The 21,658-nt window shown below is 37.3% G+C and overlaps 1 protein-coding gene across 1 annotated transcript in view; it reads left to right on the forward strand.

The window, feature by feature from the left end:
• Window positions 1-21,658, forward strand: part of LOC310899664 (uncharacterized protein) — a 105,237-nt gene that overhangs the window by 55,483 nt on the left and 28,096 nt on the right. Inside the window, exons 13-14 of the mRNA XM_083836385.1 lie at window positions 2,731-3,390; window positions 15,037-15,131. The gene's annotated coding sequence lies outside the window, so the exon portion shown is untranslated. The remainder of the gene's footprint in view (window positions 1-2,730; window positions 3,391-15,036; window positions 15,132-21,658) is intronic.

Raw genomic sequence — 21,658 nt, forward strand, 5'->3', positions numbered from 1 at the left:
GGGATTACTTCTTCTCATGATAATCCATCTTCTCTGTAATACTGGGAATTTTTGGTGACAAATGTGGCTACTGGCTTATACAGATTTTTTAAACCTCGTTTTTAAAAGTCATTGTGTCATTGAGCATTGTTATTATTAGATACGGACATTTGCCAAAGCTCAGAACTGTGCAGTCCCAGATCAGGAGAAATTTGGATTCATTCTTTTCATTTTGAAACTAACCTTCATTAATTATAATTAATGATTATTATTTATTTCTTTCTTTTCTTTTTTTTTAATTGTTAAATGGGGATTCAAGCAAAAAGGAGTATAGAGAATGAAAGTGTCCCGAAACATTTATGAAACAGAGATGACAATGGAAGTATGGATTAAGGGTTGGGCAAGGAGAAAGCAGGTTGAATTAACAGTAAAAAAAAAAAAAAAAAAAAAAAAGGATAATAGGATGAAGGATATTGGGAACAGTTTTTACCTGACAATGCAGTAAAATGCTTGACCAAATTGAGTACTCTGGAAGACTCCTGCCTTCCCAAAGGTCTTATGAAAGGTCTTAAGCGTAAGGGCTTAAGAATGCAGTTGGTAGGGAACAGAGAGAACGAGTCTAGATAGTTTTGTAGGATCTTTCTGAGGATTAATTCCTGAGACTCTATACAACCAGATGGTGGGGAAATGGCTTCTTTGCTAACCATGGAAAAAGACCACCATTGTATGAAATTAGAACCAGTGACACTTCTCTGATTTATCTTCTGCTGCTTATTTAAAGTCCAAAGTAGTAAGCAGAAAGGAAGGACCCAACTTTGCCTGCCCCCTTTCCGTCTGCTGTTTTGTCCCATAGAAGTTGTCGTGAGTAGGTATAGAGTAGCCTCCAGTGTTATGTGATGCACAAACAAGCCAGAACAGGGAAGAATAAAAGTGACCCTCATACAATGCTGTCAGGACTGAGACTCTGACAAGCTACTGGGAGGGATGAAGTGTAAGAATTGATATGGAAGAAGGATTCTTAGAGGAGCATGAAGGTTATAAGATAAGGGATAAAGTTGCCCTAGTGGTATCAGTGGGGAGATAACAGCTTTTTGGTACCCAGAAGTAACGTTTCCATGGCTACCTACCTATGGGAATACAGAGTATTCTTCTTCCAGAGCTAATATCACTGTGAAGCTGAAGGATATAAGTAGTAAAGTTCATTTTGATGACTTTCCTGATGCTAGCTTATTGGACAGTCCTCATTTTTATGTCCTTTGAGGTTTACATACCATCTTCCCTCCCAGCTCAGACCATTAAGACCTCTCAGGAGCCTCATTTCATTTGGAATAAAAAATGAATGTCAACCTGGGGTCTCAGGGCTAGTCTGAGGCAGAAGCAGTACATAACACCAAAGAAAGAGATCATCTAAAACCATCTTAACATATGAACATATGAATCTTTCCAAAGTATCTGTAATTTACTAGAAATAGTTTCAATTGCACATATGAAATTTCAGATGTAAAAACTCTGGCATTGGTGAAAATTGTATTTACTATGAAATGTCATATTCATTCAAAATTGATTTCTACATGAGCTTGCAAGTGCACACACAGAAATGAGATTGTTCCTAGACCTGGGGGTAATATAAGTGGTGTAAGAAAGGGTAAGTAAGAAAAGTGGTGTGAAAATATATTACTAGCATATTACCTCTCCGTGTAGGAGCAATCTTGATTTTTGCAGCATTATTCTTGAAAATTATAGCCACAGCAATGTAAAAAAATAAAATAAAAATGATGTACCTCATCACAGAGATATAATTTCTTGTTAAATATTCCTTAGTATGTTTTCTTTTTTTTTTTTTTTCCTTTTTTTTTCTTTTCTGTAGAGGCAGTCCAAATGTGCAAAGAGAAAAAAAAAGTATAAACTGAATGCTGAAGACTGTGACAGGTGAAATTCTGTTGAAAGTGTAGTGAAAAATGAAGACAGCAAGGACACTGAAGGATTCTAGTTTTTATTATCTCACTTGGACTAATGCACATTTCAGTTGCATGTAGTGCATAGCATATAAATGAGATACATTTACAACAGACCAAAATGTAAGAAAAGCAACAAAACTCTTCTAACAGAGGATATGTGGAGCAGGCTTATTTGTACAGCGTGCTCAGTAAAGTGTTCCTAAGGGAAAAAATATGTACAATTAGAAATCAACTTTTGTAAGCTGAAACACAGACTCCCCCAGAGTCCTGCTGAAAATCTGGATAGTTTTAAGATCTATATAGCACTTAGGCATTTTTATACAGGACATTTCCCTGCATGTTCTGGAGTGTAACACCCTGGATCCCTACAAGATACTGAACTGACAGGCCCAAGGGGCCGAAACAGATTCAGCAGCAAGTGAATTCCTGGTGACATCAAAATCAGAGAAAGCTCCCTTCAGTCTTTCTCTTGAAGCAGCTCTGCTCAAAGTCCTGTGGTCAAGGTGTTGTGAGGTCCTGGGCAGAGTGGCAGGAGTATTTTTGAAACTGACCAAATCAAGAATGAAAAAGAAAAGGAAATAAACACACTAGCAAGTGTTCCCACGTAAATATAATGCAGTACTGAGTAGGAGCAAGTGGTTTCATAAATTGGAATAGGATAGTGTTGGTTTGGCGAGTTCATGCAAATATCACAAAAAATATGAACAATGCTTATGTTCATGTCTTTATGTAGTTCTCATTGTTTCTGAATATATACAGACCTCCAGTAGGCTATTTTGTGGATTGTTCATAGGGCAAAGGAAACATGAAAAGAGAGTTATGCAGCTGCAGAAATTCAAGCCAAAATGCTTCCTAAGAGTATCAGCTGCTTGGCATCATGACCCTGTAGACAGGAGGAGAGCTTCTGAGTGATATATCTGCAAGATGAAGGGTATGTGTTTCTGACATGGTGATATTTTAAATTGGAAAGAAATTAAATCATTTAAAGTTGATAACTTTCCTTTTCTGTTTGTCTGTGTATGAGTCAAAGAAGGTGCCTGTGGATGAGGGTCAGCATGTTCTGCCCTCTGCGTACCAATTAATAGTATTTCATTTATTTGTAATTCTGTTTCTATTAATTTTGGAAAGAACACCAACCTTATGGTTTTTTGTTTAGTAAGTTTGAGTTCTTGATGAATTTGGTTCACAACATAGTATTTTTATTGTCTTGTTGGAGGGCAGCCTTCTCCAGGGCTTGATTCTTCCTTCTCTATCCCGTGGTGTGAAAGAAGAGTCTGCAAGGTTAACTCACAGATTCTAAGACATTCTATTTTTTTTTTTCCTTCTGCTACTTTTGAAACTTCATCTTACATTTGAATGGCTTGCTTTTTCAATGTATTCTCTCTCCAATAGTTGTGTGTTGTTGTGAATGGAACAACAAACATCAGTGAACACCATAACTCTCCTTCAACAGGTGATTAAGGCTTTGAAGCAAAGCATTGTTGTTTGTTCCTGTAACTTTTAAAATGCTATCTTATTTGAATTTGCATTTTTTTCAACTTAATTTGATATTGATAAGATCCAGATAATTAACTATAATGAACTGTTTATTCAAGATATCTAGCTGTTGCTTATTCTACTGGCTATTACATTGCAGATAGCTGCAACTGAACAATTCTTTTCTAGTTTACAATATTTAGTACATGAGTAATTATTCCAACATACATGCATAAGAGATTAAATGAATATAGAAACAATCTTTCCTGTGGCTAAATTTTTGTGTGGTAAATGTATCCTCATGTTAAGGACTTGATAGAATACATAAGGCACAGAACATGGTATATATTACTTGATCTTGGGTGGTCTAGTAGATCATTCCTACAGCTCAAAGCCCCTCGCTATTTAGTGAAGATACAATATAGTATTCTTCCATGACTATTTACATTCCCTTTTTTGCAGCAACTTCAAAGGCATACATTAGGCATTTCTTTCCTCTTGTCTTTTTTGATCTCCCTGAAGACAAATTTTACTATGGTGACAAAATATAATACAGTCCACTCATTCATTAGACACAGATCTTATTTACAGAAGTCTTATTTATTGTAGTGAGAAAGAGAACATATTCCTGAGGAATGGTCATGGAAGAAAAATCAAAAAACATGACTAGTGAACTTAAAAAAATAAAATAAAATAAACCATTGCTTCTTTTATCTCACCGAGGCCTTTCTACAGCTGGGGAAATGATTAAGAAGTCTCTGTAGAGCAGAAAATCTGAGAAATCCTGTAAAATTCAATTTCATTATTTTAGAGGTTTCTGAGCAGTTATGTAGTCTTTTTGAAGCTCAATTATAATTCAGCAGGAAGAGGCAAAGGAGAAAGATTTTAAATCTTCCTTGGAAATAGGAGTTATAGAGGGACTGGATTTAGAGTGAAGATAATGAGATCTTTCTGTCCCTTATATAGCCAGTGAAGATGCTGCATATAATTCTTAAATGAGTATTTAGTTCTACCATATTTTAGATAAAGCTCCCCAAATTTCTCATTTGTAAAACCACTCTGAGTTTTCGTGGAAGAAAAAACAGCAACAACAACAACGATGACTTATTCAAAACAAAATTAAAAGAACCTAAGAAACTGTGGGCGTCATTTCAGTGATACATGCTTCCATTTATAGTGTTTCCTTTGAGGATCTCAGCAGACATGAATCAAACTTCATGATAACTATGTCAAATATTTTGGATCATTTCTAGAACAATCACAACTATTTGCAGTCAGAAAATGCTGATTTGTCAAAAAGAGAATAATGTCTTACTCTGCTAGTCTTTGTAAAGATTTGTCTTGATAACGTGGAGTGTGTTGGGCTGATAAAGTGCATGTTTTGACTTTTCCAGTTGTCAGATCATATTATATCCCCATATAGGATATGTAGGAATGATGGAAGTTCAACAGAGGGTAAGAAAAAAAGTTATGACCCTCATGAAAGCAGACACTCGATTTTTAAAAGTTTATTTCTTATATGTCATGTTTTGATAATGAAAATTCTCAAAAATTGAGTTTTGCAGCAACTTAAAATTATTGACCTTTTATTATAGTTCAGGATGAATAGAAAATGCTATTTTATTTATGTATTTATTTTGTAACCTTTTGTGAACTGAAACATTTGGAATTTTAGTGAAGGTAATTATGATATCAAATTTTCAGAGCTTCAAGCGTTCTGTAAGCACTAAAAAAAATTAAAAGGGAAAAAAAAAGAAAAAAACTTTCCATCTGAGACATCAGTATTTCCTGGTATGTTGTTGCATTTGCATATAAACCATGCGTCCAACATATCAACTACCCCCCCCCCCCCCAAGCTTAGGAACACAGAACCCTGAACACACTGACACTGCAGATAAAGCAGATAAAGTGGATATACATACTCTATTCTTCATTAAAACTAGCTAGTTTAGATATGATGAACTGAATTAAAATATTCAGGGAAATACTTAATATATTATTATGGAAAACTGACCAGTACAGATAGGAGTTTATTTAACACAAAACAGTGCAGAACTGAAAAATGTCCTATTTAAAATCTCATTCATAATAAAACCAAGTGAAAATATTTGTAAATTATATATACAATTTCCAAACTATCCTGTGGACTAGCAGTACTAGCAATATGATTTTTGTACACATACCTATAAACAGCAGTACATGCTCTTTTACTTCAAAGATAGCTCCTGTATATCTAAAATTAAACGAACGCTTGTTTTGTATCTGGATCAAAGTTTTGTGACAGAGTGGGCAGTAGCTAAACGGCACTCATGATAGGGAAGACGGCTTCATATAAAGCAGGGAACAGCTCTGGTCAGACATCTGAGAATATATTAAAAAGGGATGTTACTGAAGCAGGTAGGGATAAGGGGGGAAGAAAAGGCAGGTAAAGTAAAAGGGAAAGGAAATCATAGAATCATAGAATATTCCGAGTTGGAAGGGAGCCATAAGGATCATCAAGTCCAACTCTTGAAACCTGAACTCCTGAAACCATCATCACAACTTACTTGTACTTTAAGGCATCTTGATAGACAAAATAAAGAGAAAAAAATGCTAATCTACAAGGTCAGCAAGTACAGAGAAAAGGGTAAGGTATGTGCACGGATGCAAAATTGGCTTAAACATTGAAGACAGAGTGTAATTGTGAACTTCAGAAAAAGGAATGCAACTAATGGACCTCTACATGGGTAATCATTAAGGATGATTCTGTTCAATTTTTGTATCAGTGAACTAGAAGAGGTAATGCAGCTTGCTGACAGAGGAGCTGGAGTGAAAGACCAGTTATCAAGTGAAAAGGAGCATTTGAATTGACTTAAACTAGAAACGATGTGGTTTAGAGCAGAGCTGAGACTATTAGTGACAGAAATGAAATACATGCATCAAGCAGATGTGCAATAGAAAACACTAATAAAGAGAGGGATCTCAATGAAGTTATCTGGAATAGAAATTTTGTTTATTAGGTTCTCAAGTTAAACTGAGAAAATTACCATAAATATAAGTTAAAATACTATTTGCCAGAAGACAAACATTACTGAATATTCAAACAAATCTTTGAATGCATGTTACAAATATATTTATGTAAATATATCCACAGTAGAAAAACACTCCAACTGTAAAAGGTAACTACCAGCCAGCCCAAAACTTAAAGGAGAGTTAATCCTCTGTCATTTCCTTATTAATAACTTAGTGATTGAATGTGGTACTGTGTACCTTCAAGGCAAATACAAGAACCCAGAAAGAGGAAATGACAGTTTTTTTTTCTTGTACTAATGCATTGGGTTATCATTACATAACATGAAGTAATCAATTAGATGATCTTGTAGTTCTTGTGCTTTTATTTTTTTGCTATTATCCATAAATATTTTCATGTCGCACATTTTGTGAAACAGTTATAAATGCAAAAAAGGTTACAAACTTTCAAGAAATGAAAGTGAAGTTATATGAACCATGCTTTTCACTATTTAGATGTGTGAAAGTAATGTATTTTGATGCTGATTTTAAAGGATCTTAAAACATAAATACGGTGTCTCATTAATCTGCATTTATATAAACAAATTTAACATATATTATTCACATTATATAATTGCTGCATAAGAGCATATAATTTCCCTTATCCTCGAAGCTTCTGAATCATGATAGAATTTTTCTGTACTGAAAATTGCTCTTGGCTAAAATCTTTTATTTTCAAATACATAAGCTGAAAATTGTTTCACTTGTTGACCTGTGAGCCAAGTTCCCCAAAGTCTGATGCAAATTAAAATGGTCGAGTTATAAATATCTCTGAAACTAGGTTTATAATGGAAACACAACCAGAGCCTCGACTACAGCAGTACTCATGGGGGCTGTTAGGGCAGTTTATAGAGCTATCAGCGCCAAACTATAAGTTAATGAGGAGGAGCAATTGACTGTAATAAAGCACCCCTAAACAAGAAGAGAGCATTAAAAAATGCAGGCACTGAAAATTCCTGTTGGGCTTTCCATTAGCTATATCCCTGTATAAAGTTGCTTCTTTCATCATTCTGCTTGTGGAAAATATTGCCTTGACTTCTTATATTTTCATACGCTGAATTCATATGCTGAAAAGTACACTTTTATAGACCTGAGGAAGAGGTGTGTGTGAAACTAAAAGTCAGAAGCCAGTTGTCAAAAAGCAATTTACTATTCTCCTCTCTTCTCAGCCTTCCCTCTGTTCTCTTTATTATTACATGACTGGGAATGCACCATAGGATGACAGCAAGATAAAATTAGATATGGCTCCATTTGACTTTTGCACCTTTTCACATCAATCCACTCCTGCAAGTTTTATTGTTAACATTTTAACAAGGCACAGAGTACAGGTGTCTGTGGCAGGCAATCAGTGCTTGAGAAAGATGCACTTAAAGACATGGCTTTGTTAATGTTAGGGTATAGGGGCAATGTGGAGTAGGGAGACAATTGCCATTATTCTAGTCATACAAATGTATCACTAAGTAAATTTAATGCATACTATGACTATCATTATAAAGCCAGCATTCACTGTAGAAGAGATGACCAAAAGATTTTTCTCAGTTCAAATATGATTGCCGATAGCATGGAGAGAGAAGGTTTTTTCTTTTCCAGACAGAAATCATGGTACTCCATTTTTGTAAAGTCATTTAAAAGATTGAGACTGAGTGAAACTCATCAGCAAATAATGCTGCTGAAGATAAACATGAACACCTTTGAAATCACCTTGATCTTTTTACCCTAGGACATATGTGCTGCAGGAAGCATTAAATAAATTCTGTGTCTTGGATTGAGATGAATGAAGCAAATGATGAAGTAATCCCCCCAATATATTTGTGTTGTTGTTTTTTTTCCTTCTTGTTGGCTATGTGCTGTCTCTTTTCTGAACTTCATACATACACTTCTTAGCGAGAGTAATAAAGAGATAATTTAGACAATATGCATACTATATAAAAAGATGCATACAGTATTCCCGTGTCTGGCTTAAATTAGTGAGTGGTTTAAGAATGTAAAATAATTCATTATGTATAACTGCATCCCCTCTCAAACACTGTTATATGAAATGCAGTAGCATAATGAACCCTTTTAAAATTAAAACTCCCTTTGGGGTCCCCTAAGCCTGTGCTTTCTACCTGCCACCTTCACTTGCAGAATTGCTGCCACCTCGGCTTTCTATCTCTGCTTAGCCTTGTGTGATGGTAAACTGGAAGGTGAAGGGTAAAGCTAATGGGAGGATGGCTATGCTTTTTTGCAATTTTGCTCTAGACCGCAACAAAATCCCAAAGCTTCACAGTGTGGAAACTGACATCCCCTTTGACAAAATGGGGTTGCGCTGAAATCCATTTTCTCTAGTCTAGTCCAAGACAGTTCATTGTGGCCTCCTTTCCTGTGCATAGGGAATGGAAAGTGAAAATAAGCAGTCTCCATTTCTTCAGATTTATTTGATCAGATGCCTCCTGTTCCTAAGCTAAGACTGTGACAACAGTTTTTAACCTTAAAAATACAGACAACAGGATAGCTTCAGTGGTGCTGCCAAGGTATGTCCTGCTATATGTTTGCATTTATGGGAAACCCATTAACTTGGTGTTTCATCAGTGCGCCTGCTCCTATTCTACATTACACTGGAAGACCTGGCAGTGGAGATTGCTCTGCACCCATGACTACAAAAGTGGACCATTGCTTTCTCCAGAAACTGGTATGTCCTGCTGATGTTGCCTGCAAGGCAACAAGGTCCACCTTCCTCAGCTTCTTGTGCCCCTTTTAGGTGACGAGCTACAGTCTGCTGAGGGTTTAAGGCGCCATTTTGGAGAGCACGAAGGGCTGGAGGGAGAGGATGGGACAGTCATGTTGCCCTGGGAGCAAGGAGGAATCTCCCTGCGTGTCTCCTGCCTCACCACTGCTGGTAACAAGGATACTTGTACTGCAGCAAGAGGCAGGGTACCAGGAGTCCTGCTGCGAGCCTGGGGCTGTGCATGTTGTGGCTCCAGTGGCCAAACTGGTTATATGCTAGCGATACATAACATGCTATATTGGATACTGTATGCAAAACTCCCTAAGATAAGGAACTTGGCTTGATTCAAGTATCGTTTTTATCCTGTTGTGTCTATAGTAAATCTAGCAGAGCAAGACAGAAGACCCTTAAATATTAATGCAGATTCCTTTGATTTTTAATCCTACAATTGTTTGTATGATATTGAGGAAAGAGAAAAATAATCCTTCAGCATGTCTGCTGGGCTCTTCAGGCACAACATGTTCATAGACTTACTATATATACTCTGTATCCTGCATAATTGCAGTGGAGAAAAAAAAAAAGAAAAAAATTGCACACTCAAACTTAATTGAATTCAGAACCTCTAATATGTCAGGTCACAGAAGGCATGTACACATTTAAATAGGACTGCTGCTTTGGAAACCAAGTAGCTCTGAAGTACATCTACATGTTGGCTCCTGCCTCCATGCAGCTCCATTAGGTAATGTTTTAAATATAAAACCACTTAATGATGAATGTTCATAAATGAAAAATGCATATTCCCCATAATACGTTTATCAAACAGCAGTGCCCACATATTTTTAGCACACACATTAAAAAAAATCACATTAATCCATATTGTTGTGAAACTCCTGATCTGCCCTTGAGAGTCTGTTCTAGGATTTTAAATAATCAGTCTAACAAGGGAACCTTTTTATAAGTTCCTACTTTTTCTAATAGATAGCTAACAAAGCATAGGAGGAATGAATGTGGAATGGCTTAGGTTTGAGGTGCTTTAATACCAACATAAAATTTCTTCACCTAGAGCTGTATGGCTAACTGTTAAGAGATCTTAATTCCCTTAAAGAAATTAAGTGTTGAATTGACAAAGGCATGCCAATTACAGAGCCATAATGTCCACAGTGGCAGAAGAGGCGGAAGGTATTCTCAGTAAGAGACCACTGTTATTAAATACACTGTCACAGAAAATTAGGCCAAAAGCAGATCACGTTTATAGAGGCTGCATAGCAAGGCACACCCTTTTAAATTAGACTGTCCTCCTGCACTCCACAGAGTTTGTTCTGTACTGGAGTTTAATTTAATTCAATGCAAATCGTACTGTAGTCAACCTTTTGGCTTCCACCATCTTTTCTCCCATGTTTTGCATGTTATGGAGACTATTTTTAACATTAATTAGCTTATCCAAAATAAAGCAGAGAAAGATGCAAATCCCAAACTAACATTTAAAAGCACTATAATATGAAACTGACTATACAATGGTAGCTGTTAATTTTCCTCTATAGAAACTGCTTTTCTAAGAAAAGGAAAGTAAAGGATTCACAAGAAAATTATTTTGAAGTCTTTATTTACATAAATCCCTTAAAACTAATTTCTTTCCCTCTTAAAACGAAGTAGTAAATATTGAAATGAAGCATTACATAATGGGAAAGGAAGCAAGTAGAGGACAGTAGAAACACAAGTGCTGAGTGGAATGATTCTACAAAGAACAAATCTTGACCAGCAAGTCAACGTCTCCCATCAGGATTTCATGTGGTCTCCATCATGTAGGCTTCCTGCTCCACAGGAACAACCTTTGTGCTTATTAAATATAAAGGAAATCTAGACAAGAAGACAAAATTACTTAAGAAACATCTTCAGGAATGGTACGGAATCCATGACACATGATCCACTTAATAGGAGCTGGCAAAACATTAGGAAATATACATTATTGTTGATGATCATCATGTGAGTAGTACTTACACACCATAGCCAGGGATGGTGACCTCTGTGATGGGCACTGTGCAACCACCCTGAAGTAGCCACTTCTTGTATCCGAAGATTTATTATCCCAGGAAACAAAATAGGGCTAGACCAGGAGCAAAACCGTAGATGAACCTAAATTACTGCAGGGCAAAAGGTAACTGAAGCATCCCAAACCTCAGCTAAGAGCCAAGTCATGAGCAGATCTCTCTGGGGAATTCTGTTTCTGTGTATCTACCTGTCCTATGGGGGTAAGACAAACATACCATTGCCAAAAGCAGACTTCCTGCCTCTCACATGCCAAACCCGAATGCTGTAGGGTTGAGCCAGACATACTGTAAGTGGAAAAGAAGCCAGCTATAAGGATCTTCAAGGTCAGGAGGAATTACACTGAAAATGGTGTCCCTAATGCCATAATGAACATTTATTTTCAGTTTTATCATCTCAGCCCCAGCCAGTTGCCTCCTAGAGCTCGTGTATATGAACAGGGGAAATATATGATGACATTCTGCTTAAGAGAGCTGGAGATGAATGCTCACTCTAGTTGAAACTGCTGTGAAATAAAAGTGACAATTTGAAAATTTCAGTCAACAGACAGTTGTCCATGGTTTCTCATGTAACATGTATCAAGTTTGGCTCTGCGCAGACCTGTCCTGCATCTGATACTGAAAAAGGTTTTTATTTCCTGCTGGTATAACAAAATACATTATTAAACTTTCAGAATATTTGTGAGGGAGTAAAAACTTTGTAGTATAGGATTAGGAATCAAAGAGTTCTTGTCAAATTATATAAATGGTCTGAAATACAATAAGAAGCATTTCAGTAAAGATGAGTGATAAGTATTCTACTTAAATAGGCATAATCAACCACACACAATTACGGGGAGTAATGATGTGGTAGGCAGTAACTCTGCAAAAAAAGTATCTGATGGATTGCAAACTCAACATAAGTAAAATAACCACTAGTTACAGTTGGAATAAAACAAGTTTCATGCTGAAACATGTAACTAGGAGTGCCATAGATATAAAACACAAAGTAATCCTTCATCTTTTCACTGATGATATCTATGTCCAGCTTGAGATGTTGCTTCCCAGGAAAAATGTAAACCAATACAGAGATCCCAGAAGAAATCATCAGAGTTCTAGAAACATGGTCTATAAGAAAGGCTGGAAATGCATTTTCTTAGAGAAGACTGAGAGACAGATGGTGGCTACCTCGAAGTATACAAAAGACCCCTGCAGGGATTCCTCCCTGGGGCCTGTCTTGCACCACCCAGCTGCTATGTGCTCAGCCTGGGAAGAAGAGAAGCAAAAAATGATGCTGCGTGTAAGGAGGGGAATGCCCTGAACATCTTAAACCTCCTGCAAGGTGGAGAAAAGTATCCTGCACGTCATTTGTGATTCTCTTGCTCCTTAGTATTTAGCAGTTTGTCTTTCACATCACTTAACAAGCATTGTATAGGCTTTTGTGAGTTGCATTGGGCTAAATCCCTACCAGTCACATTAATCCAATCTGTGCAACTTACGTTCCTGAGACTTACCACACTCCAATTGTTCTGCACATTGCACTATGCCAAATATTGCTAGGTTGCTTTATATCAAGATTTTTTTAACTTGAGACTATTTTTGGTTTCTTGAATAATGCCCAGGGAATATAGTTCACTTGCATTCATGGGCAGGCTGCTTGTGTACATTTATTAATCACATTAAAAAACACAAAAGTGACAACAAACACTTCTGTATCTTGTCAACTTCACCTGGCATTTACAGAGAAAAGCACAGATGTGCTGGGAAAAATATGGCAGAGTGGCAAGCTAGCGTGTCTTAAAAACAGAAATGCAAGTTTCTTCAAATGTGTGCAATTTTCCATTGATTTTCTGGCAAATATCTGTACTATTCTCATTTCAAAACACCAAATGGCTCACACCAGACAAAGTATAATGAGCTAAAAATGTTTTCCATTTTGGGTAATATACCATTTTGATCAACAATTTGGCTAGAAAAGAAACAAAATATGAAGATGCAACTTCCTTTTGCATTTTCTGTAAATCAAAACCAAGGGAAAAAAAATGTGTTGGCTTTTGTGTGTTTGTTTGTTTGTTTTTGCTTGTGCTTTTAAACAGAAGAAGAACACATACTCAGCAAATGACTTTGGGATACTAAATGTAAATACTGAAATACATCTAAAAAAAAAATAAAAAAAAAACAATATTCATAGAATTTAGAAGACTAATTAACACCTGGCCTCTGGTTGAAGCTGAAAAACAGGTAGTCCAGAAAATATAAAGTGCGGTTGTGATCTGAAGTACTCATGGATCCAAATTCAGCATTTCACACCCGGAACAGTTGCTCTGTTGACAATAAATGTATGGCTCATCTCCCTTAAATATGCAACTTAGATGTCTGTTTTTATGATGGGGTCATTCTAGAATCTTTCTAGTCAGTTGAAGGGGTAGGTACATCTGGAGAAAAATTCATCTTCCCCTAACCATCTAACTTTCAAATGAATATTTATTATGATTATTATTATATTTGCTAGATGTTGAAATGAATAATGCCTTTTTCTTCCACTGGGTATGCAAGCAGTCTAGACTACTACATGGTTCTTTATGTCTACACTCCAGACATCTGAAGTGTTGAAGATAAAACCCAGCCAGGACAATGCAAGTGAACAAACCCACTGTAGTGCTGATGTGTACTAGATCAGAGCCTTATTATACTCCAGATAGACCACCCAACAAATTACATATTCCTTCCCACCAGCTTAGATAGTTACAGTTAAATGATGGTGATTATCTCTGAATGATGTGACCTGAATTTTATCCACACCTACAGTTGCAAAATTAAAGTAGCCCACTGGAAAAGAAACTAGACACTGGCATCACTCTGAGCTGCAAGCTGTAAAACAAACCCTCAGCATTAGATAGCTCTTGATGACTCCCTTGTGCAGAGTAAGGTAATGGTGACTGCTCTGGACAAGTGGTTTCAGAATTTTAGAAACAATCAGGTAAATATTCCATTTACTCAGTGTCCGCTAGCACAGAGATAATTGCTAGTAGCTGCAATAAGTTGAGGAGTTGCAGTAGGTAATTCAATGTGCTATACAAATATACATGTTCTTCTATTATTCATACCATGACATTTGTTGGTTGTCTCAGGAGTAACAAGTGAGGCTCCTACTGGTTCATGAATTACTTGAATTATACATGGTTATGGGTAGGCATTCACCATGTACAAACTGGTTTTGAATCATGTATTTCCTGAGGGCAATATTTCTCATGGTAACTAGCAAACTTTTTAGGTCTTTCAGAGCCTGCTGTGTATTAGTAAATTACTACTGTGGCAGTGATCCTAGTAAGCACGCTTTCTGGTAAATGTGGGAGATAATGAATGTATAAATGTTGGTAGATGGGACTCAGCATTTGTAATTTTTCACATTCAATAAGCTATCTACCTCAGTTGGAGTATAAATTATAACATAAAACTACTAAGCAACTATCTGCAGTTCAATTGTCACTATAAATAGCTGTCCACAAGAGGGAGGTGGCAGTAGATCATATTTTTTAAGTTTGGAACTGTATAATCGTATCATAACTAACAGTCCTGTTATGTTCTCAGTTTTAGGCTTTTGTTTCTAAGTACCTCTTCAGTGTGTTTTTAGTTGTTCATTTGTATGGGCAGTTCTACCCATCTATAAGGGAAATGTGCATAAAAACACATTGGTACACATTTACTGTATAAATACAGCACATTAGCTTTACCAAAGGACAAGCCTTTCCTGAAAAGATCAATAAAGACAAATTGTTCTTGTTTAAAACAAAACAAAACAAAACAAAACAAAACAAAACAAAACAAAACTTTATTTTCCTAGAATCACAGAATCCATTTTTACACCAGTAAAAGCTGAAAGGAAGCTCTAACGTTGTGAAGTCTGTTGCTGTTCATGGAACATTTCAGATCATTGAGGTACCAAACTTTAATTTTTTGTTAATGTTTTTAAAAAATGTGTTTGTAATGTCATGATGCAGACATCCTGTTCAAGCCTTGGTGCAGGAAATGGAGATCCTGCTTTGTCCTGGCTTGGGCAGCAGAGTAGCTACAATAGGAGCACCAGCAAGATGTGAGCATGGAGTGGGGCTGGTACCAGGGCTGCCACGAGGCACTGCCCGAGGGAGCCAGCCCACCGGCAGGCATCATCCATCACCTCTCTGTCGAGGCTTTTAATCCCTATGTCAAAACTGAAACCTAAATACTTGTGTTTGTGTAGGAAAGAAAAGCGCCAGCAAGCTTCATTCCTCTGGCAAAATGAAGGAGGTCTGTATAAAGTGTTTGCTGTGCTGGGCAGGAAATATTCTCTGTGTTTTCTAAGCTGGATAAGTACAAGTGCCTTAACACTGCACTTAGCACTCATGTCTGCAACATCTAGAAGTTTCATATGAAGCTTGCTGAGTTGAAGACGTGCAGTGAGCTAACTAAATGTCTTTCACTGTCCCCCACCAAAAACATAATGTGAGTAAACATGCTGTCAGAAAAGTTGGGGATCAGTAAAATACATTAGATCTTTTTCACCCTGGGAAGGCAGATTTACTTATTACATCTATTTTCTAGTGTTTTGTCCAAGTGCAGCCTAAAATTCTGAAGTACCAGCACTTCTGCCTTCTGCTTCAGAAAATGAGCTAGATAAACCTCATAGTCAGGATGTGTCTCTTGAATTTCAGGTATAATTCATGCTGTTTTTCATTTTGTTCCTTATAACAAAACAACATAATATCTAATGCACTCCTGCACTGCTTTAGTCTTTGCTTATCTAAATCACAATGCCTACAGTGAAAGTTTAGGAGTCTTGTTAATCAGAAGGCATTGTAAGGATTTTTTATCACATTAGTTCTTAAGATAGAACTGCATTTAAATACTTTTTTATTATTTTTTTTAAGGGATGTAATGATAAAGGAACATGTCACTACTTGTTGGTGATAAGTACAGAAACTTGCTAAACTTCCTTTATTTGATAGGCATTGAGATAGGAGAGAAGTTAATGTCTGTTATAAGACATTTCTCTAATTTGTGTAAAAGTAAATAACTACTGAACCATATCAGGAAAGAAAAAAAAAAAATCATAGAAACACAACTTGTAGACTTTCTGCATGTTTTATTTGCAGGCTGTGAATTTTATGGCCATAAACTTTGAAACCATTTTGTATTTGTACTTCCTATTCCTAGTCTCAACAATTGCACTCTGCAAGACTTTCTTTACTCCTGTTCTACCAAGGAAAAAAGGGTTCATTCAGCCCAACATGCCAAACACGGCTCCAGAGTAGTGGTCCCCAGCGACTCCAGTGCCCCTCCAGTGCCCCCTATTTTAGTGATCTTCTGCTTTTCTCATTTTGTTTGCTGATTCCACATGCTAATTGTGCCTTGCTGACCAAAAAAATCACAGAATGACAGAATGGTTGAGGTCAAAGGAACCTCTGGAGGTTATCTGGTCCAACAACCCCCTGCTCAAGCAGGGACACCCAGAACAGGGTGCCCAGGACCATGTCCAGGCATCTTTTGAAGATCTCCAGGGAGGGAGACTCCACAACCTCTGTGGGCAGCCTGTGCCTGTGACCCTCACAATGGAAGTGTTTCCTGATGTTTAGAAGGAACCTCCTGTGTTTCAGCTTTTGCCCACTGCTGCTTATCATCAGGCACCACTGAAAGAGCCTGTCTCTGTCCTCATTGCATCCCCCCTTCAGGTATTAATATGCATTGATAAGATTCCCCTGCGCCTTCTATTTTCCAGTCTTCCCTCATAGGAGAAATGCTCCTGTCTCTTTATCACCATTGTGGCCCTTTGCCCCTTTGCTCCACAGCTTCCTGGAGCTGGGAAGGCAAACCAGAGCCTGAGAAACTGGAGCTCAGGGCAGCCTGAGAACTGCAGTTCAGGGCAGCAGAGCTTCACCCCAAGCAAACTGGGCACTTCTGCAGATGACATGACATGTCCATGCAGCAGGACCCTGCTCCACACCTACTCTCACCCTACGATAGCTTGCTTTAAATCTGTGCAAGGACCTTTTAATTAGATACAAAACTAGGTACTAGGTGAACTAAGTAAGCCCTGAAGTAGTAAGTAGAAGGCTGATTGTCATCATGTTACACCTCTAAGACCTGTGCATAATTCTAGATTATTTTTATAGCTTAATTTATGGCTACATGTTACAGCAGGAAACTGTGAGGGCTCCTGTTTGGATGCTGTTTTGAAAGTATGGGCGTACATGACTGACATATGCCTAAGTAGTCAGTGTAGTCTTCTTCAGTAGTGAATATGTTTGCAGTGAGCAGGTTGCATTTGTAAACATCATGGTTAGTTTTATTTGTCTCAAATTCAACAGTGAATGGCAGTTATCCCTAAAGAAAGTCAGCAGCTGCTAACCATAAGTAGGTGGGGGTTAGTGAGCTTAAGAACAGTAACTAATGTCCCCAGGATAACCATTTTAGGATAGTTTAAGTCTGTTTTTTTTGTTTGTTTGATTTTTTTTTTTTTGGTCATTCATAAAAGACATGAGTAGCTGCTTGCTCTGCTGTGATCCTTACTAGCATTAAGGAAGCCCCAGGCTGTAGGGATGCCAGCCCACTCACCTTTCAGAAGCACAGCACCCCAGAGAAGTGGGCTGGTAACATTCTACAAAATTTTAATGTAGTATAACAAAGAAAAAATACGAGAAAACAGGAACTTGTAACATCTTGTACAACAGTCACTTCACCCTTTGCACTTTTTTCAATGTTTATGTGTACCTGGCAGGAAGACAAGTATTTCAGAGCCAGTATTTTCGTACACTGAAGTTGTGTAGCCTTACTTGCATTACCCAAATTTTTGCTAGTTTGGCGGTATATTAGTAGAAGGTCTTTGCCTATTAAAAGGTATTTTAAGCAGTAAATTTATTTCATATTTATTTGTGTTTGTATGCTCCTGATTTTTTATGGGGTTCATCTACTTAGTTTACAAAGGTGTAGCTAAGAGTATATGTCACTGAGCTCTGTAGATAGTACTGTAAAAGAAATGCTCAGTAACAAATAATACAAATCATTGTGTATTTTATAGAGACATGCTTCTGTTGGCTGGTTACTATGGATACTTTTTCTTGTGGGTATTTGTTATTTATAACTTCAGTATTGCATCTCATTATAATTTTGCTTTTAGTTTTTATAACTTTTTAATAACAGGGAGAGAAATCATTAGGAGTACTTGTAAATGTGTTGGTGAAGCTTTCCCAAATTCACTATATGCAAGTACAAACTTTATTGTAAAATATATCTCAAATTATAAAAGAGAAAAAAATGTAGATGGGATGCATATATATATTCACAGCAGGACTTTAAAAAAAGCAAATCCTAATAGCAGGTGAAAATCTGACAGCTCTGCTCTGGAAAGGCCTTGGTGAGCTGACTGTCACTTACACTCTTTCTATCTTCTAGCTGGCAGGACTTCATATAGGAAAATAAGGAAGATGTCTTCCAAAAGTGAAATCTAAATGCTTCTCTGTTATAGTTAGCATCAAATCACATTAATTCCTCTACTATTCATTGTGATAATGATATTAATCAAGCTGCTCCCTGGATACTCATGTAGATGTAGTATGTAATTCTATGGAAGCTCCACTGTAATTTAGTATGAATTAATGTTCACTTATAGCAAAGTGTTATGGGAAAAATATATTTGTGGACTTTACGTAGGATCCTATTCTTCTACTGTGAAAGAGGCCAAGCAGATGAAGCATGAGCCTGAATAGACGTTGGGTGTAATGAGTAGATGCAGTTGCATGTAGAGTGCACTTAACAATCTCACAGTGTAAAAATGCAAGGCACTCAGAGCTGTTATATTTTCAATGGCTTCATCAAGAAAATGTTGAGAGACACTGGTATTGTGGTTAGGATTAATGGAATCCCTCAGTGTCCTCATTAAATTTAATAAACCTGTGCAACAGGAATAATAATAACACTTCACATGTGTATAGCACTGCTCCTTTTGTCAAGGATCTCCAAGCACGTTACGAGCACTTGTGAATGAAGCATCACCATCCACCTCCATGGAGAGGCTCTCCTCTTCCTGCCACAGACGATATCCTCTCCTGGGAGATGCCTCAGCACAGGGTCCTGCAGGAGTTCTGGGCAGGCTTTACTATTTAGTTCTGATACCTTGAGAAATTATATTCAGTGGTTGCCTGAGGTCCTAGTGCTATGTGTTAGGACTATTTTTTTTAATATATATTTTATTTTATTTTTATTTTTTTACCATTCCATTTTTATTTTTAAGAAAAACTACATTTATCTACAGCTCGTAGATTTACAGTACCTTTATCCCAAAACTTATTTCATGTTTTTAACTGTGTTACAGACAAATTTATACTGTTCAAACTTTTCTTGACTTCACTGGGACAGTTTGACTAAGTAGCCATGCAGCCTATAGTCCTGGAATACTCATTTTAGAAAAAGGCTTCTCTTCTTATTTTTGATAGATTTTCAGTGGCACAGAAATGTCGTTGAGTTGTTGTCTGTCTCCTCAGATCAACCTATGCGTAAATGATCAGAATTTCTAAAAGTTTCTTCAGCTGTTCTGCAGCAATCATGACTTCTCCTTCTACACAAAACCTAAGCTGTCCACAGCTCTAGGATTTCCCTTCATCTGGTGAAAACTGATCAGCAATTTTTAAAACGTACTTCAGATTCTTAGCTACTACTGTGCCACTTGTTAATTCCCTCCTCCTTTATTAACAGTCCAGCTCTCTTCTACTTTAGTCATTTTTGCCTAAGATGTGGATGATGTGAAGCCAATCACTTTCCCACTCATTCACACTAGGAGAATGACCAGGGACTTCTTTTTAACAGAAGATTGTGCATGGCCAGGGTATGGCAGATCTGCTGGGAGCAAATTAATCCGTCATTTTCTCTTTGTGTGCCGTGTATCTGGTCCTTTGATTGTTGCTGAGAAAGTTATGAAAAATGAATATAAGGAGAGGACTTAGGGATTCTCTTTTTTCTCCCTGAAGTTATAGATTTGTGCTCTGCATTGGCTGCTGAGGACTATGTCCATACCCTTATTTAGAAGGAAGAAAACTGACCATGTTTACTATTAGAGAGGACAGGACTTCTGAGCTCATGTGGACAAAGGATTTTACAAAACCTGCCTTGAGAGGCAACGCTTTCAAGGCTGCCACATTCCTCCTTAGCCCTTTTAATAACACAGACTCGTTCTGTTCCTTTTCTGTCATGCTTACCTGATTCTTTACTCTTGCTAGACACCTTCTGTCTTTCACACTGCCACTCAAATGCACATGCTCCTGCCCTTCCTACCTCATACAAACAAGTTTTACTATTAATTAGATTTGCCTTCCAGCCCAACTGTTCACAATCCAGTAAACAGAGAAACATCCAACAAAGAAGACAGGAAAGGGTGGGAAGCTGGGAGATCCATCTCCAAGTTTTGCTCCCAGGTCAATATCTTTCCTTACTTAATTATGCTCTGTAAAGTTCTTTGAAATCATTGGATTAAAGGAACTGTGCAAGTATATGGTGCAGTTAATTATATTGCATTTGTAATCAGGCAATAAAAAAAAAACCCTTGAACCACAGCTATATTGTTCCAGGCACCGCAGTCTGTGGACTTCTTCCTTTGAATTTTGTTCCATGACAGCTAGCGGTAATAGGTTCTCACTGTATCCAAAACTCCTGCAGTCTTTTTCAGCCTGCCCTGGCCAGTAGCCCATCAGCTGTTCTACAAACAAACATATATTTCATTCTGTATTTATTTCTTCCTTCTTTTTTGTCCCACTGTGCAAGCAATTATCTCTTGAATCCTTAATAAGCCAATCTAGTCCAGCCCACATGACTATTTTGCTTCTAATCAATTTATTCAGCTCACATAGAGGGATTTATCATATTTACAATATCACAGCTATTTGTGTGGGAGTTATGAAAGGTAAGGAGTAATTTTAGGGAAAGAAAATCCAGTTGTAGGTTTTTGCTGTTTTTGTTGGGCTCCAGTATGCGGGGGTTCGTGCCTCCGCTTGGGAGGGGAAATTCTGGATTTCAGTCAGCAGAGTTCAGATCCACCGAGGGAGGAACAGAAATGTATAATTAAACAAGCAGCAAATCACTTGGAAAAAAAGGATTCAGACTTTTGCAAACTGTCTTTTTTTTCCAGAAGCATTTTCTTAAGTTTTACCATTGTTCTCTAAACCTTGAAGATGGACTTCAGCCCCATCTTTTATCACTTTAAAGTGAATTTATTATCACAAGTGAAGAAAACACAAAAGGCTCAGTTAATCTGGTTAGAGAAGAACCTGTGCAGGATGGTTATTTATGCAAGGTGACTTTTAAACCTGCTGTAAAAATTTTAAATTTAAACATGACTTTTAAATCCACTGCTGTAGCCTCAAGTCCCCACAAGGTGTGCACATGGTTTGGTCTCCACGTTTCCTGGGCCTCGTGTCCCTCACTGCGTGTGCTTGGCGAAC

This window comes from Anser anser, assembly GCF_964211835.1.
Source record: "Anser anser genome assembly, chromosome: 4".
Classification (NCBI taxonomy): domain Eukaryota; kingdom Metazoa; phylum Chordata; class Aves; order Anseriformes; family Anatidae; genus Anser; species Anser anser.